This window comes from Thalassophryne amazonica, chromosome 16, assembly GCF_902500255.1.
Source record: "Thalassophryne amazonica chromosome 16, fThaAma1.1, whole genome shotgun sequence".
Taxonomy (NCBI): Eukaryota; Metazoa; Chordata; class Actinopteri; order Batrachoidiformes; family Batrachoididae; genus Thalassophryne; species Thalassophryne amazonica.
In genome coordinates, this window is record NC_047118.1 from 24,017,406 (window position 1) to 24,034,137 (window position 16,732).

At 40.1% G+C, this 16,732-nt stretch overlaps 1 pseudogene; it reads right to left on the reverse strand.

Annotated features, from left to right (window-relative positions):
- The window catches only part of LOC117527690, a 595,993-nt pseudogene that overhangs the window by 182,147 nt on the left and 397,114 nt on the right, over positions 1-16,732 (reverse strand).

The following is a 16,732-nucleotide window of genomic DNA, read 5'->3' on the forward strand; positions in this document are numbered from 1 at the left end:
CCCTGTACCATGAGTGAGCTTCGTGCTGCTGTGCGACGCTTCGCTTATATAAACAATGTAGGGTAGAAATAACAAGTTTTACTGTTACAGTGCTGTCAGCAGTTAAATATGAGGTCAAGAAACATATCTTTATTTTATTTTTTATAAAACAAGTATTTATGTTCATTGAAGTCAAGAAAGGGTGACTATAAAGTGAGTTTTGGCAAAACTGGTTATCATTTTCATGTTGAGGTGGTGGTGGGGGGTGTTGTCAGCAGCTACTGAAAGCAACTAAAAAAGTAACTAGTAATCTAACTTAGTTATTTTTAAAATTGAGTAATCAGTAATGTAACTAAGTTATTTTTTCAAAAAGTAATCAGTAATAGGATTACTTTTTCCAAAGTAACTGTGGCAAATCTGTAAAAGACACAGCAGCATGTTGGAGACAGACTGAGTCTGACTGTCTTCACCCAACGCAATCAAAGGAAATAATGTGATTATTAACCTTCAGATAACAAATTAAAACCTCTTCAATCATTCTGAAGTCAACTTTAAGCACAAATGAGGTCGTTTTAAGGCCAGAGAGTTGCTACTGACTCTCCAAAATGACATTGGCAAAGCACCACATCTGACTCAGATGTGGTGCTGTGGCGCTCTGATCACTCTGATCGCTCTGATCGCTCCCCTGTCTTTTATTATGAAATAATGCTGAATTTATGTGGAAATGATTGTTGTACAAAAGCTTCAGATATCTGTTGCTGAGACAGATGATGACTGGAGTGCAGTTTGAAGCAGAAACAAAGTGATAGTCGGTGAATTGCTGCTGATGCTCAGAAATGACGCATGCTCAGTGAAGGCAAGGGAGACCAAATTTAGCGGGGTCCGTTCGGTAACTAAAGCTGCATGAAGCTTCCTTTTCTCTCAAAAATTCTTGAAAGGGTAGTTGTAAAACAGCTAACTGATCATCTGCAGAGGAATGGTCTATTTGAAGAGTTTCAGTCAGGTTTTAGAATTCATCATAGTACAGAAACAGCATTAGTGAAGGTTACAAATGATCTTCTTATGGCCTCAGACAGTGGACTCATCTCTGTGCTTGTTCTGTTAGACCTCAGTGCTGCTTTTGATACTGTTGACCATAAAATTTTATTACAGAGATTAGAGCATGCCATAGGTATTAAAGGCACTGCGCTGCAGTGGTTTGAATCATATTTGTCTAATAGATTACAATTTGTTCATGTAAATGGGGAATCTTCTTCACAGACTAAAGTTAATTATGGAGTTCCACAAGGTTCTGTGCTAGGACCAATTTTATTCACTTTATACATGCTTCCCTTAGGCAGTATTATTAGACGGTATTGCTTAAATTTTCATTGTTACGCAGATGATACCCAGCTTTATCTATCCATAAAGCCAGAGGACACACACCAATTACCTAAACTGCAGGATTGTCTTACAGACATAAAGACATGGATGACCTCTAATTTCCTGCTTTTAAACTCAGATAAAACTGAAGTTATTGTACTGGGCCCCACAAATCTTAGAAACATGGTGTCTAACCAGATCCTTACTCTGGATGGCATTACCCTGACCTCTAGTAATACTGTGAGAAATCTTGGAGTCATTTTTGATCAGGACATGTCATTCAAAGTGCATATTAAACAAATATGTAGGACTGCTTTTTTGCATTTACGCAATATCTCTAAAATCAGAAAGGTCTTGTCTCAGAGTGATGCTGAAAAACTAATTCATGCATTTATTTCCTCTAGGCTGGACTATTGTAATTCATTATTATCAGGTTGTCCTAAAAGTTCCCTAAAAAGCCTTCAGTTAATTCAAAATGCTGCAGCTAGAGTACTGACGGGGACTAGAAGGAGAGAGCATATCTCTTGGCCTCTCTTCATTGGCTTCCTGTTAATTCTAGAATAGAATTTAAAATTCTTCTTCTTACTTATAAGGTTTTGAATAATCAGGTCCCATCTTATCTTAGGGACCTCGTAGTACCATATCACCCCAATAGAGCGCTTCGCTCTCAGACTGCAGGCTTACTTGTAGTTCCTAGGGTTTGTAAGAGTAGAATGGGAGGCAGAGCCTTCAGCTTTCAGGCTCCTCTCCTGTGGAACCAGCTCCCAATTCAGATCAGGGAGACAGACACCCTCTCTACTTTTAAGATTAGGCTTAAAACTTTCCTTTTTGCTAAAGCTTATAGTTAGGGCTGGATCAGGTGACCCTGAACCATCCCTTAGTTATGCTGCTATAGACGTAGACTGCTGGGGGGTTCCCATGATGCACTGTTTCTTTCTCTTTTTGCTCTGTATGCACCACTCTGCATTTAATCATTAGTGATCGATCTCTGCTCCCATCCACAGCATGTCTTTTTTCCTGGTTCTCTCCCTCAGCCCCAACCAGTCCCAGCAGAAGACTGCCCCTCCCTGAGCCTGGTTCTGCTGGAGGTTTCTTCCTGTTAAAAGGGAGTTTTTCCTTCCCACTGTAGCCAAGTGCTTGCTCACAGGGGGTCGTTTTGACCGTTGGGGTTTTACATAATTATTGTATGGCCTTGCCTTACAATATAAAGCGCCTTGGGGAAACTGTTTGTTGTGATTTGGCGCTATATAAAAAAATTGATTGATTGATTGATGAAGCTGCCAATGAAGTAACTGTATAAAGTCACTAAAAAAGTAGCTAATAAAGTAACATTTCAAAGTAACTGTAGCAACACTGCTGAAGTCTTTGTCTTTACTGTACTTGTGTTGTTCACCATGTCATGCATTTCTCTGCGCAGTGTTGTGGACCATAACAACTGCAAAAAGGTCAAAGTGGCACCCATGTTTTACCTGGATGCAGCCAGGAGATGGCTACATTTGCGAGGTGAGAATGAATCAGTTGTCTGCCTGTTTGGTTGCCATCGAGGACCCAAAAGAGATCTGAGTGTGATGGATGTAGCAACACGTTCCATCAGCACGTGACCTGAGCGGTGCTGCTGAACTAACCATGCAATCACACTGGGATTTGAGTAAATAGAATACCGGCAGTTCTGCTTTCAAAATATAAAGCTAGAAATGTGCTATTTATATAGGTCAAAATGCTTATGCGTTTTTTTTTTTTCTCATCTTTTTTGTGGCTGATTGGTTCGGGTAGGAATATGGAAAAGATATTTCTGTTACTACCAATAAATAAATAAAGACATGATTAGCAAATTAAATTGTGGAATATGCTGCAGGTTATAATTTATTTGTATTCTCTGTTTGGGTAAACTTTTTTTTTTTTTAATTTGCAAGGTGTTTTTTTTGATGCAACAATCTGGTGTTAAATTGATACAGGTGTTTTTATATTTGTCAGTTTTTTGCATTTGCTTGTGTTGTCTAACTTTAGAAGTGTTGGCCACCGTAATTTTGCACCCATTTATAACAACATTTTTTTTTTTTTGTCATGTTAACACCATCTAAATTTGGAACTGGGAGCAATTTTCTAGATTAATCCCTGGTTCAAGGACACTGTGAAATGCAGGAGTAGCCATGAATTGATCAGATAAAAAACTAATCAGAAGTAGTCAGATGAAAAAAAAAAAGATGGTTATTTATGGTTAAATTATGCATGGAGAAGGTCATCTGATCATAAAAATAATTTAGAGACCATAAAATGCACTTCAACCTCACATAAAATTTAGAAAAAAAGATAGATTAGATTAATGGAATAATGAATTTCATTTTGATGAACCTAAGTTTAAACATTCCAGAATGAGAAATGTTACAGGTGAATGCCAAATACTTTGGATTATTACATTTTTAGCTCATATGATCACTGTATTCCAAATCAAGATAACGTCATGGGCTTAAAAATAATTATGATCATTACACTTATTAGTTTAAAGTAATCAATTCCCCTTCAATTTTTTAAATTGAGCTACATTACCTGGTTTTACATCTTATATGGATACAAGGACACAATGCGTGCACAAATATGAAATTCAGTTCTAATGACTCTCCATGCGCACGCTTTCATCCACGGTGATCAAAGATTCCAGGTTGAGATGAATCAGAGAAGGTAAAAAAAAAAAAAAAAGAGAAAAAGAGTGTGCAGAGATATTCATAAATCGGGGAGAGACAGAAAAGGAGAGCGATGTCCATCTGTGGCCGAAAGGTTGATGTGTGTCTGCAGGTGTGTGGGGCTTTGATTTCCCTCCAGGAATGTGGGTGCACGGCTGTTCTGTGATTTTGATCAGGAGTCAGCTTTGTGCATAATCAGAGAGAGAGAGCAGAGCAGCATTATGCATTCTGACAATCGCCTGCGTTATGCACACACGTAATAAATGCCACCATGTAGCGCTCAGTTGCTTTAATCCATTTATTTGTTGTCCTCAGTGTGACACCAGTATAGACCACCGGCTTGCAGACTCAACAGCATATCAAGTGTCAACCCGGCGGAGATGAAACACTGTGTTTGACACAGAGGAGGTCAATCTACTCTTTGTCTCTGGGTTTTTCACCAGAGGAGACACTTACGGGATCAACTCACACGCTCTGAAGCACAGGATACTGCCAAGGAGAGACAGAGTGAGAGATAGAGAGGGAGTGGGAGGCGAGGTGACCCTGTCTGCACGAACAGCACCTTCGGGGCCTTGCGCAAAGTGCCTGACCAAAACCCTCCCACAGTGTCAGTAATATCCGGGGCATCCCTGAGGATATCTGAGTACAAGTTAAACAGAATGCAAGGAAGCTCAAAGAGGACAGGCCCATTTGTGTCAATCAATCACACAAAAAAAGGCAAGCTTTGTGCCGGTGTACAGGGGACATGGCTCAGAATGTGAAGTCAAACTCTTTACCACGAAATAACCCAATCTGGTTAATCTGGAATTAATCTGGCAAATAATTCTTATAGGTGCCCAAAAGGCACAGAGGGCACACATCCATCTGGGGTATGTCCAAGTGCATTTTACTATTTAAAGTGGATCTGGAAAGAATTCACAGCACTTCACCTTTTTTCACATTGTGTTATGACAATGTGACAAAAAGCTTTTTTGAGATTTTTGCAAATGTATTAAAAAAAAAAAAAAAATCTAAGAAATCACATGTATATTCACAGCCTGTGTCATGAAGCTCAAAGCTAAGCTCAGGTGCATCCTGTTTCCACGGATCATCCTTGAGATGTTTCTACAGTTTAATTGGAGACCACCTGGGATAAATTAAATTCAGTTGATTGGATATGATTTGGAAAAGCACACACCTGTCTACATATAAGGTCCCACAGTTGGGAGTGCATGTCAGAGCACAAACCAAACATGAAGTCAAAGGTACACCTCAGACAGGATTGTCTCGAGGCAGAAATCTGGGGAAGGGTACAACATTTCTGGCACTTTGAAGGTCCCAGTGAGCACAGTGGCCTCCCTCATCCATAAATGGAAGAAGTCTGAATCCACCAGGACACTTCCTAGAGCTGCTCGCCTGTCTAAACTAAGCAATCAGTGGAGAAGGAACTCAGTCAGGGAAGACATCAAGAATGTCACTCTGTCCGAGCTCCAGCATTCCTCTGTGGAGAAAGGAGAACCTTCCAGAAGGACAACCATCTCTGCAGCAACCCACCAATCAGGCCTGTATAGTAGAGTGGTCAGATGGAAGCCACTCCTTAGCAAATGGCACATGGCAGCCTGCCGGACGTTTGTCAAAAGGCACCGGAAGCACTCTCAGACCATAAGAAACAAAATTCTCTAGACTGATGAGACAAAGATTGAACTCTTTGGCATGTATGCCAGGCATCATGTTAGGAGGAACACAGGCACAATTGCTACAGGGGTGTTTGTCAGTGGCAGGAACTGAGAGACTAGTCAGGATTGAGGGAAAGATGAATGCAGCAATGTACAGAGACATCCTGGATGAAAACCTGCTCCAGAGCACTCTTGAACTCAGACCAGGGCAACGGTTCATCTTTCAGCAGGACAATGACCCTAAACACACAGCAAAGATATCAAACCAGTCGCTTCAGGACAACTGTGTGAATGTCCATGAGTGGCCCAGCCAGAGCCCAGACCTGAATCCAATTGAACATCTCTGAAGAGATCTGAAAATGGCTGTGCACTGAAGCTCCCCATCCAACCTGATGGAGCTTGAGAGGTGCTGAAAAGAGGAATGGGCAAAACTGCCCAAAGATAGGTGCACCAAGCTTGTGGCATCATATTCAAGAAGACTTGAGGCTGTAAATGTTGCCAAAGTTGCATCAAGAAAGTATTAAGCAAAGGGTGTGAATAATTATGAAAATGTGATTTCTTAGCTTTTTATTTTTAATGAATTTACAAAAATAAAAAAAGGAACTTTTTTCATGTTGTCATTATGGGGTGTTGTGAGTAGAATTTTGAGGGAAAAATTATTTTACTCCATTCTGGAATGACGCTGTAACAAAAAATGTGGAAAAAGTGAAGTATTGTGTATACTTTCTGGATGCACTGGAAATGGTGGAAAATACTGGTGCAATGCTGGGGGCTGGGTGCAAGGAGCCTGGACACAGGGGTGGTGGCCAAGCAGTTGAGTGTGCTAGTGTCCCGTTTCAAACCTATCCCTGCCCATTTTCCTAGTAATATGGAGTGTGGTGTCAGGAAGGGCATTCAGCATAAAATGTGTGCCAAATTATCATGCATATCTACCGCAGAGCTGCTGTGGAGACCTTGAGTGAATGCAAGGGAGGAGACTTACTATTGTCGTCCAAACATGGTGTCAACCATTGACACCTGTATTCATTTAGTCTAGAGTCCATCGGGTGCAAGGTTCTGTGGTATCAAAGAAGTGGATGCAAGTGAAAAGCTTTCTGGCACCTTAACATATTAGTAGCAATCTGTCAGTGTGCACAGCTGCCGCGAAAGCTCCCTGAGGCGAAGCAGCATGATGAGGTTGTGCACAAGCACTTGTGCTTGTCTTTGTGCTGTTTTGTGTGTTGCATGATAGGGCCATCAAAGATTTTGTATATAAAGGTGAAACTTAGTTCAGAAGGTCACCTCATTAAAACATTGGACAATTTTAACATTTAACATCATAATTCTAATTTTGGCCACCAGGTGGCAGAGTCTATGAAGTCAAGTATACGAGAACATCATAAGGTCTTCATGGATCATGACCAAAGTTGCTCCTGTAGCTTATGCCTTGGTAAATCCTAGCACCAGTTAGATGTTGGGCTTGGTGAACCAGGTTAGATTAAAAATTTCCCTTCTTTTCCATACATCCAGGGAATGTAACATTGCACTGGAATTTTCAAAATTTACATACAGTATCTAGGTTTCTGCAACATTTCTGCTGTGTTTAACAAGTTTTCTAGATGGCATTCAAAGGATGTTACTTCATTTTTAATGTGTGTTGATGTGCTGGTTGGAAAACCTAAAATTTTGGATTTTAATTGGACATACACTGTCATGCTGAACAGACTGGTTAGTAAACTGACGTATTCAGTATTCTTCATGGAATAATCTGATGTTACACGGGTATACAAACATCAACATGTATCTTTGTGTTCATTATATTCTGTCCATTTTCTTGCCTTCTATGTAACCACTTCCATCTTTTCCTTCCTCACGCTCTTGCACATTGATTTTCGGCATTCCTTTATGTTCCTATTGATTTTCACAAGTCTATTAACACTTCCTTCTGTCACACAGGAAATATGCTCATTCAATTCTATCGATGGCATGGAAACACTGATGCTCACATACGCGGCACTACGGTTACTTTGATTTTCATTTTGAGCCACTAGAAATAAGTACATGCTTGACATGTCAAATGACTGCACATAAGTGACCTAACAGCTGTAATAACTGAAGTTACTTACAATGATGAGTAAGATGAAGTAGATGAAATTGTAGAAGGAGTGGGCATCCATCACGTAATACATGATCTCTACCCAGCCTTCAAGTGTGATGACCTGGAGCAGGAAAGATAAAAAAAAATGTATATATTGATTCCTGTAGTTATTATATGAATTATTGGATGACAAGAGAGTTCATGACAGGCTCATGCTGTTGCTGTAGTAGAGTAGGTAGCTTAGCTGGATACATGGGTTTGATTGCTGCCATTGCACTATAAAGTTGCTGAGTCTCCAATCACCATTTACCCTCTGACGCTGCAGTCGACTAAAGGTCTCCAATATCCAATGTGATTGTTTACTTACCATTACCACATGAATGTAACATAAGAGGCAATTCCTAAAGAGGCCCTGAGGCCCATCAGGCTGGTGTTTATCCTTGGATACTGTAGCATGAAGCAGATGAGAGTCAATGACTCAGCCTGAACTGGACACCTATCACACATTACTTCCCCAATCAAGGCTGGTACATGGTATGGTTTACAGTTGGGTAGACTGGGACAATAAAGATGAAGTCCAAGGACACAGGCAGGTAGTTGGTAATCACATCCAAGTAGGCCAACTCTGATCCCAAAGTGTCCACAAACCTTTATGGAACCTATTATCCTTTAGAATCTGGATAATAACACCACTCAGGTGATAAACCCTTAAGTAATTACCCACTCCAAGGAGGTTATAATTTCATGACCTTTGATTTGTTTGTTTGAATTTCAGGAAAGTTGATACAAGATACATCTTGTGAGAAGAGGCTGATTTGTGTGTGTGTGTGTGTGTGTTCGTGCACATACGCTTTCAACCTAAGGGCCCAGTAACTTCCCTTTTGGTGCCCCCAGTCATGATAGCAAGTTTGGTCTCAACATAATTTAATACATTTAAACAATTATTTTAATTAATTCTAAATACATGAATTTTCATGAAAAAAGTTAGGATAATTTAATGGCATTAATAACATAAATATATGGAATTTAGTGTGAATCCAAACTTTGTTGACATTGTTGGCTGAACTTAATTCAAACAAATAGAACTAGAAATTCTTATTTGTAATGGTTCACACTTCTAGTGTTTAGTCTGGTCTCTCGGTTCTGCTATTTCTAGCATTATACTTCCCACACATTATTAATCCATTTTATTTTATTTCTTTCCAGTGATTCTCCTCTGAGATAGTTATTTCTTGTGCTTTGACTTTGATACCTCATCCATGTTTTCTAAGCGTGGCTTTACTTCCTGGTCAGAAGGTTCTGGGTTCATGCTTCTCCGTTTCTGTGTTAATTGTTTGTCAGCCCTTATAACCTTTCACAATGAGTTACTCTCTTTTGATTGATTTGAAATTAATTTCAAATGTAAATAAATAAATAAAACTTTAAATAACTCTTACAAAACCTGATGGCATAGATTAAAAACAATATTTACAATAAGTCAAAGGACTCAATTTCCCAACCTGCCACTTCCTGGACTTTTGTATAGTGCAGACTATTTGCAATAAACCACCTTTTTACCAACCTTTGCTGTTGTTCTCTACACTGGGGTCTTATGTTGTACCATTACAATATCAAAGAAGGGTTGACTGTTGAGGTTGTAGATGTCTGCACCCTGTGAACAGCCTTCTAGTTTTAAAAGTAATTGTTGCTTTGTGTTTTCCTTCCCACAAACACCTCAGCAAATCCAAGTGCAATTTTGTGGAGCCGCAGGTCTTGAGGTAAGATAGAGGTGATTAGACTTTGACGTTGTCATGGCCCTGTGGCCTGTATCCATCTTAACTGTTTGTGTCCAGGTGTAGGGAGGAGAGAATGACTGATTGGCGGAGTGGAGGCACCTGGGCCCATTGCTTCTGTTTCAGGCCACAGGATAGATACATAAAGGTCAATTATAAAAGATTGTTTTTAATTACATGCTTGTGTTTTAATACCTGAAAGATTACGATCCAGGCGTAGACAATGTTGTCAAAGTTGATTGCACCTTTGTGGGGGTTGCTACTTCCTGTGTGGCAGCGAGTATAATACTGGTTCCAGTTGATGCACAGACCCATTGCGTCGCTAGCACCGCTACTGTTGGCAAAGGGCTCCGGAGCCAGACCCAGAGACTGTCTGTAGATCGCGTCTTCCTTGTCCAGGCAGCATGTGCGGTCTCCCTCTCGGCGTGCAGGTACATCCGTACATGACATGATGCCATTATCAGACGGCAGGGAGCAGATAAAAGGCCGCTCGTCATCCTTCTCTGGCTGGTAATAAGGAGCTGGTAGGGTTAGACCTGAAGAGCTGGAGTGAAAGTAGGACATGAAACTAAGTTAGTTGGTTACGACAAGTGAGCCAAAGATGTTTATGCTGGAGGCAGAATATCATCCATCATGTGTCACTACTTAATTATAATCATTTATGAGGAATGTAGGAAGAAGAGAGCACAGAGGGGAGACAGCTGTGTTTTCAATAGAACCAAGTCTTAATAATTCAGCACACATAACCAAATTTCTCTGTTCAAATCCATATCCACAGAGGAGGTAATGTTTTCACTCACTTGGTTTTGTTGAGATGCTAGCAGGATTTTACACACACATAAAAAAGACACACAAATGATATTAAAAGTTGAGGAAAATATTGGGTCTTTCCTGGAAATTACATTATTTAATTCAGGAGGGGAAAATTAATCAAAATACATAATTTGCCGCTCGTGCCACTCACCATATCTCGACTGTGCATCACAGCAAAAGCTTTATTATGGTGGTGCAATTAGTTTGGCTTTTTTTTTTTTTACAAAGTATTGGTGATGCAATTTGATATTAACAGCAATTTAAAAAGAGACTTTCTAAAGTTTTTAAGATTTTGGAGCATTTTTTGAAAGTTGTTCTGAAATGTTGCAATCCTAAATTGTGATTATTAAATATTTGATAAAGCGCGAATAAGAAAGACATGCTTGAAAAATGTTTAATGAATGCTTCGCAGTTGGAGTTAAAGTAATTTTTATGTCACCACTATTCTGAATATCAAAACAAACAAACATAAACTTTTCCTTTCTTCACTTGTCTTGACACAGACTTTGCGCCCTGGCTTGTCTAAAGTGCATAGCGATGGAGTATTTGAGGTGTGTCCAATTCCATTTTTGTGTTTGCAGTGCTGTTATTTAACAACAACAGTAGTTGAGCTTCTCACCCTGTTCAGGAGAGTAAGCCCACATACCTGACGGAGGAATCTCATTTCCACCACTTGTATTTGTGATCTTATTCGTTCAGTTAATATCCAAAGTTCATGACCATAGGTAAATTGGTAACAGGTAAATTGAGAGCCTCGCCTTCTGGCTCAGCTCCTTCTTCACCACATCAGTCTGGTACAACATCCGTAAAACATCAGGCTCCAGCCCAATCCATCTATTGCCCTCATGCTCCAACTTACCCCCACTCATGAACAAGACCCCAAGATACTTGAACTCATCCGGTTGGGGCAATAACTCTGCTCTTACCCAGGGGAGACAATCTACCCTTTTCTGAGAGAGGAACATTAGTACAGCAGATAACTAAGAACCATTCAAATCTGGTTACAAGCACCAAAAATTGACTGTCTATACCTTTTGGTACATATTGTAGAAAAATAACTTTAGCCATTTGAATTTTCAATAGGAGGCCAAGTAGAGGGCAATTGAAAAATTGCACAGGGGTCAAAAAAAAAAAAAAAATGTTCCAATCATATTGAAAGTGATACCACATTATGTGTCTGATGATAATGATTCCAAAAAGGTATAATTTGGACTATCTGTGACTGAATGTTCTGGAGTTATGGGGTAAAAACAGCAAGAGTGCTTGTAACCGGATTTGAAGGATTCCTCTGCAAATATTCTGTTATCTGTTGCACTACATGGTCTCAGATTTAGAATGGCTGATTCTCATCCCAGTCACTTCACACTCAGTCTCAAACCTGCTCAGTGTGCAGCAGAGGTCATTGCCTGATGAAGCTAACAGAATGACATCATCCGCAAAAAAAGCAGCTTTAGATGCAATTCTGAGGGCACTAAACTGGACACCACCCAGTCCCTGACTGGGTATTGAAATCCCATCCATGAACATCACAAACAGGATTGGTGACCTGAGGCAGCCCTGGTGAAGTCCAACACCCATTGGGAACAGGTCCAATGTAATGCTGAGAATGCAGACACAGCTCCTACTTTAGTCATATAGAGACTGGACCGCATGCTGCAGTGGTGATGCTGGGGAGGTGATGGTCTAGTGGTTAAGCGTTGGGCTTGAGACCAGAGGATCTTCAGTTCAAATCCCAGCCTGACTGGAAAATCACTAAGGGCCTTTGGCAAGGTCCTTAATCCCTTAGTTGCTCCCAGTGTGTAGCGAGTACCTTGTATGGCAGCACCCTCACAATGGGGTGAATGTGAGGCATTATTGTAAAGCGCTTTGAGCGTCTGATGCAGATGGAAAAGCGCTACATAAATGCAGTCCATTTTTCCCCATACTCCCACAGCAACCCCCACAGGACACCTCAAGGGACCTGGTCACATGCCTTTTTCAAGTCCACAAAACACAAGACTAGTTCGTCATACTCCCAAGACCCTTCTAATATCCTTGCAAGGGTAAAGAGCTGGTTCTCTGGTTCTTCACTAGTTAAATCTCATAATTTAGAATCAATTAGTCACTCAGTTGCAGTATATTAAATAACTTAATTGAAATAAATGAATGAATAATCTAATGAATTGTAATCTACTAAACTGTTATGAATTTGACCTAAAAGTCTTATCTTAGAATATATTTGAGAATCCGTGTTTTTGGAGAGGATTTGCAAGCAAATAATTATTCAGGTCTTGGCGATGAAGGAATGACAAGTGAATTCCACCATTTGAAGGGGGACAGCTCTGCATCAATGCACTGATTACGGAACACAAGGAGTTCATTTCACTGTGATTGTTGGAGATAATAATGCATTTAAAGATACCGCAAGCTTAGTAGTGTGGAATTTTAACGAGAGTCAAGAGGTCAAAAAAGAACAGCTTTTAAATGAATATACCCACATATCATCTAATAGATAAATAGAAAAAAGGCTCAGACCTAGTGAAAAGATGTTTTTCTTTTATAATATTGTAATACATATTACTCATATTTCTAAGAGAGGCTCCTCAATTTTGTTTTCATCTACACAAGAATCTTTGTGGGATATTTTTGCAAAAGAAACACCATTTAAGTTCAAGTGAGTAATATGCACTAAATACATCAAATATTTTCTAGTCTAATGATCCATTTGGAGTTATGTCTTTCTAAATAAGCTCCAGAAAAAGAATTGTTTCAATGTACTAAATTATGTTGAGACATTTTTGTTTCATGCGTAGGTGTATGCCATTGGTGGCTCAAGGCTGGGGCTTGATGAGGTTGTAGCTCCCCACAAAGGACCTTTGGCATTACTCTATGACTAAACCAGTCCTTTAGTGCCCACTGTTTCCATAATACCTGCTCAATATTTTTAAGCGCTACACTGGGATTAATTGAGGAAGTTTGCAGCACTCATATAATGCCAATAGTCACTCAATTTCTGAGAGCTGTCTCCTCCACCAAGATTTACCATAGAGTGCCAAACTGTTTGTATTATATTCAGTGGCAGCTTTACCATCAGAGACCTGCATCCACAACAACCACAAAAGACTCATTTTGAGAGTTTCACCCAACCACTAACCATGAGTGAAAAAAAAAAAAAAGTTTTGTGTTATTCATATTCTCTGAAAAATGGCCAAAAACCCAGAAATTCTGTCAGAGTATGTAAAGTTTTGAGCACAACTGTAACAATTCACACCCTTTGCTCAATACTTTGTTGATGCACCTTTGGCAGCATTTACAGCCTCAAGTCATCTTGAATATGATGCCACAAGCTCGGTGCACCTATCTTTGGGCAGTTTTGTCCATTCCTTTTTGCAGAAGCTCTCAAGCTCCATCAGGATGGATAGGGAGCGTCAGTGCACAGACATTTCAGAGATGTTCAGTCGGATTCAGGTCTGGGCTCTGGCTGGGCCACTCAAGGACATTCACAGAGTTGTCCTGAAGCCACTCCTTTGATATCTTGGTTGTGTGCTTAGGGTCATTATCCTGCTGAAAAATGACTCATTGCCCCAGTCTGAGGTCAAGAGTGCTCTGGAGCAGGTATTTATCCAGGATGTCTCTGTACATTGCTGCATTCATTTTCCCCTCAATCCTGACTAGTCTCCCAGTTACTGTTGCTGAAAAACATCCCCACAGCATGATGCTGCCACCACAATGCTTCACAGTAAGGATGGTGACTGTTTTCCTCCAAACATGTCACCTGGCATTCACACCAAAGAGTTCAATCTTTCTCTCATCAGACCAGAGAATTTTGTTTCTCATGGTCTGAGAGTACTTCAGGTGCCTTTTGGCAAACTCCAGGTAGGCTGTCACCTGGCATTTACTAAGGAGTGGCTTCCATCTGGCCACTCTGCCATACGGCCATGATTGGTGGACTGCTGCAGATATGGTTGTCCTTCTGGAAGGTTCTCCTCTCTCCACAGAGGAATGCTGGAGCTCTGACAGAATGACCATCGGGTTCTTGGTCACCTCCCTGACTAAGGCCCTTCTCCCTTGATAGCTCAGTTTAGACAGGCAGCTAACTTTAGGAAGAGTTCTGGTGGATCTGAACATCTTCCATTTACGGATGATTGAGGTCACTGTGCTCATTAGGACCTTCAAAGCAGCAGAAATATTTTTGTACCCTTCCCCATATTTGTGCTTCAAAACAATCCTGTCTTGGAGGTCTACAGACAATTCCTTCAACTTCATGCTTGGTTTGTGCTCTGACATGCACTGTCAACTGTGGGACCTTATATGTAGACAGGTGTGTGTCTTTTCAAATCATGTCCAGTCAACTGAATTTACCCCAGGTGGACTGCATAAAGTCGTAGAAACATCTCAAGGATGATCAGTGGAAACAGGATGAACTTGAGCTCAGTTTTGACCTTCATGGCAAAGACTGTGAATACTTATGTAAGTTATGTTATTTTTATTGTTATTTTTCATATAAATTTGCAAACATCTAAAAAAAGAGTTTTTCACATTATCACTGAATTTCATCCATTTTGGAATAAGGCTGTAACATAACAAAATGTGGAAAAAGTGAAGTGCTGTGAATACCTTCTAGATGCACTGTGCAGCACCACTACATGCTCCCAGACATGACCTGCTAGTGATACTTCTATCTTTTGTTTATTATATGTGTGAATGAACAACATGCATGCTGTTGGCACTTGAATATTAACTTCCAAGTCTATTTTGAACATTTTCATTAAATTTTTTCACCCCTGCAGCACCACCAACAAAATCACTGGTCCACTCCTGATGCTTGCGTGATTGTGGCAGGAAGTTTTGGTTTGGGTTGGTAGTTTTGGTAGGAAGGCAGAATATGTTCTTGCATGTAAAAAGGCATGTCACTGAGCTACAGCGTTTCACCTAATAGTTTATATTCTGCCAGCTGTTCTTTGTAAATGCTAAAGTGTTGACAGCTGCTGTGTGCACACCTGATCCCATCGGATCTCAGAAGTTAAGCATAGTAGAAACTGATTTATACTTGGTTGGGAAACCACTTGGGAACACCAGGAGTTGCACACATTTCTCTGTGTACAACTGGAGTTATATCATGGAGGGCAACCAGAGGAAAACTTGTGTCAAATCCCAATGCAGCTCTCTGTCAGACCAGCTATGATGACCCCGAGCAAATGAGGGCACTTAAAAGCTTCTTCGCAAAATCGGACAAAAACTGAATTCCACCTTCTGTAGCACATCATCATCAAATATTTAAATCGAAGCACAAATCAAACAGATTGTGTGTTTTCCACATCCATCTGAAGAAATCACCGCCATCTACCTATTATTTCTTTAAAGGGAATATTGCAGTTGGTACCGTTATGTGCTGATGGGACAATTGTGTTTAGTTTCACTGGAAGTGCAAGCAGTCTGAATAAAAGAGAGGGGGGAAAAATAAAAAATGTGATAAATTTGCCCCCATTCAATTTCACAGCAGTCTGGTCTCTCCTTGTACATCCTACACAGCTGGGAATAAAAGAGAAACATTATTGGAAAAACAACAAATGCAAATTGCAAGGAAAAGGTTGAATAAAATCTGAAGTGCAAGATTATGCAGAACAAAGAAATAAACTGGAGATGGTACATAACATAAAACAAATGCAAAATGTAAAAACAACTACGTGAAGGTCTTGGCAACTTATTAAAAAGAAATAAAGGCCAGCTTAGTTCTGCAGTGAGGATGACGGTGTGTGTGTGTGTGTGTGTGTGTGTGAGTGTGTGTGTGTGAACAGTTGGACATGACTGTGGAGTAGATGAGGGTTGGGGTGTCGACACTCATACCAAATTGTGATTCTGGAAAAGACAAAAGTAAACTCTCTCCATCAGTAGACCTATCACTCTCTCAAGCATTTGGCGATTACATTTTCGAGTTTAAACTCTCAAATATACGAGAATAAACATGCAAATTTACGAGAAATAACACGCAAATTTGCGAGATTATAAACGTATATTTGCGAGAAAAAGACGTGAGATCAGAACACGTAAAACTACAGGTGCATAAATGCACATGCAAATGCAGCCTATTGACGCCTTAGCGATGGAATGAGACGGAACAATGACTTCATCATGTATGTTTTTACCATCAAAAAGAATTAATACATGGGCAGCAAGATAAGAGAAATTACGGAGCCTGCCAAGGGACATGATGGTAATTTTTTTTGGCCAGGATTGTTGTGTTCCCTCGCAATAACCTAATGTCATATTAAACCTCATGCCTATCACACAGTGAGTGGAATCAGGTGCATGAGCTTTAATATGATATCAATGCTAGCCAAAACAAACCAACGTCCTGCAGTGTAAATTCCGTTTTCACCTCGTCTTACAAATAAAATGCACCTTTTTAGCCAT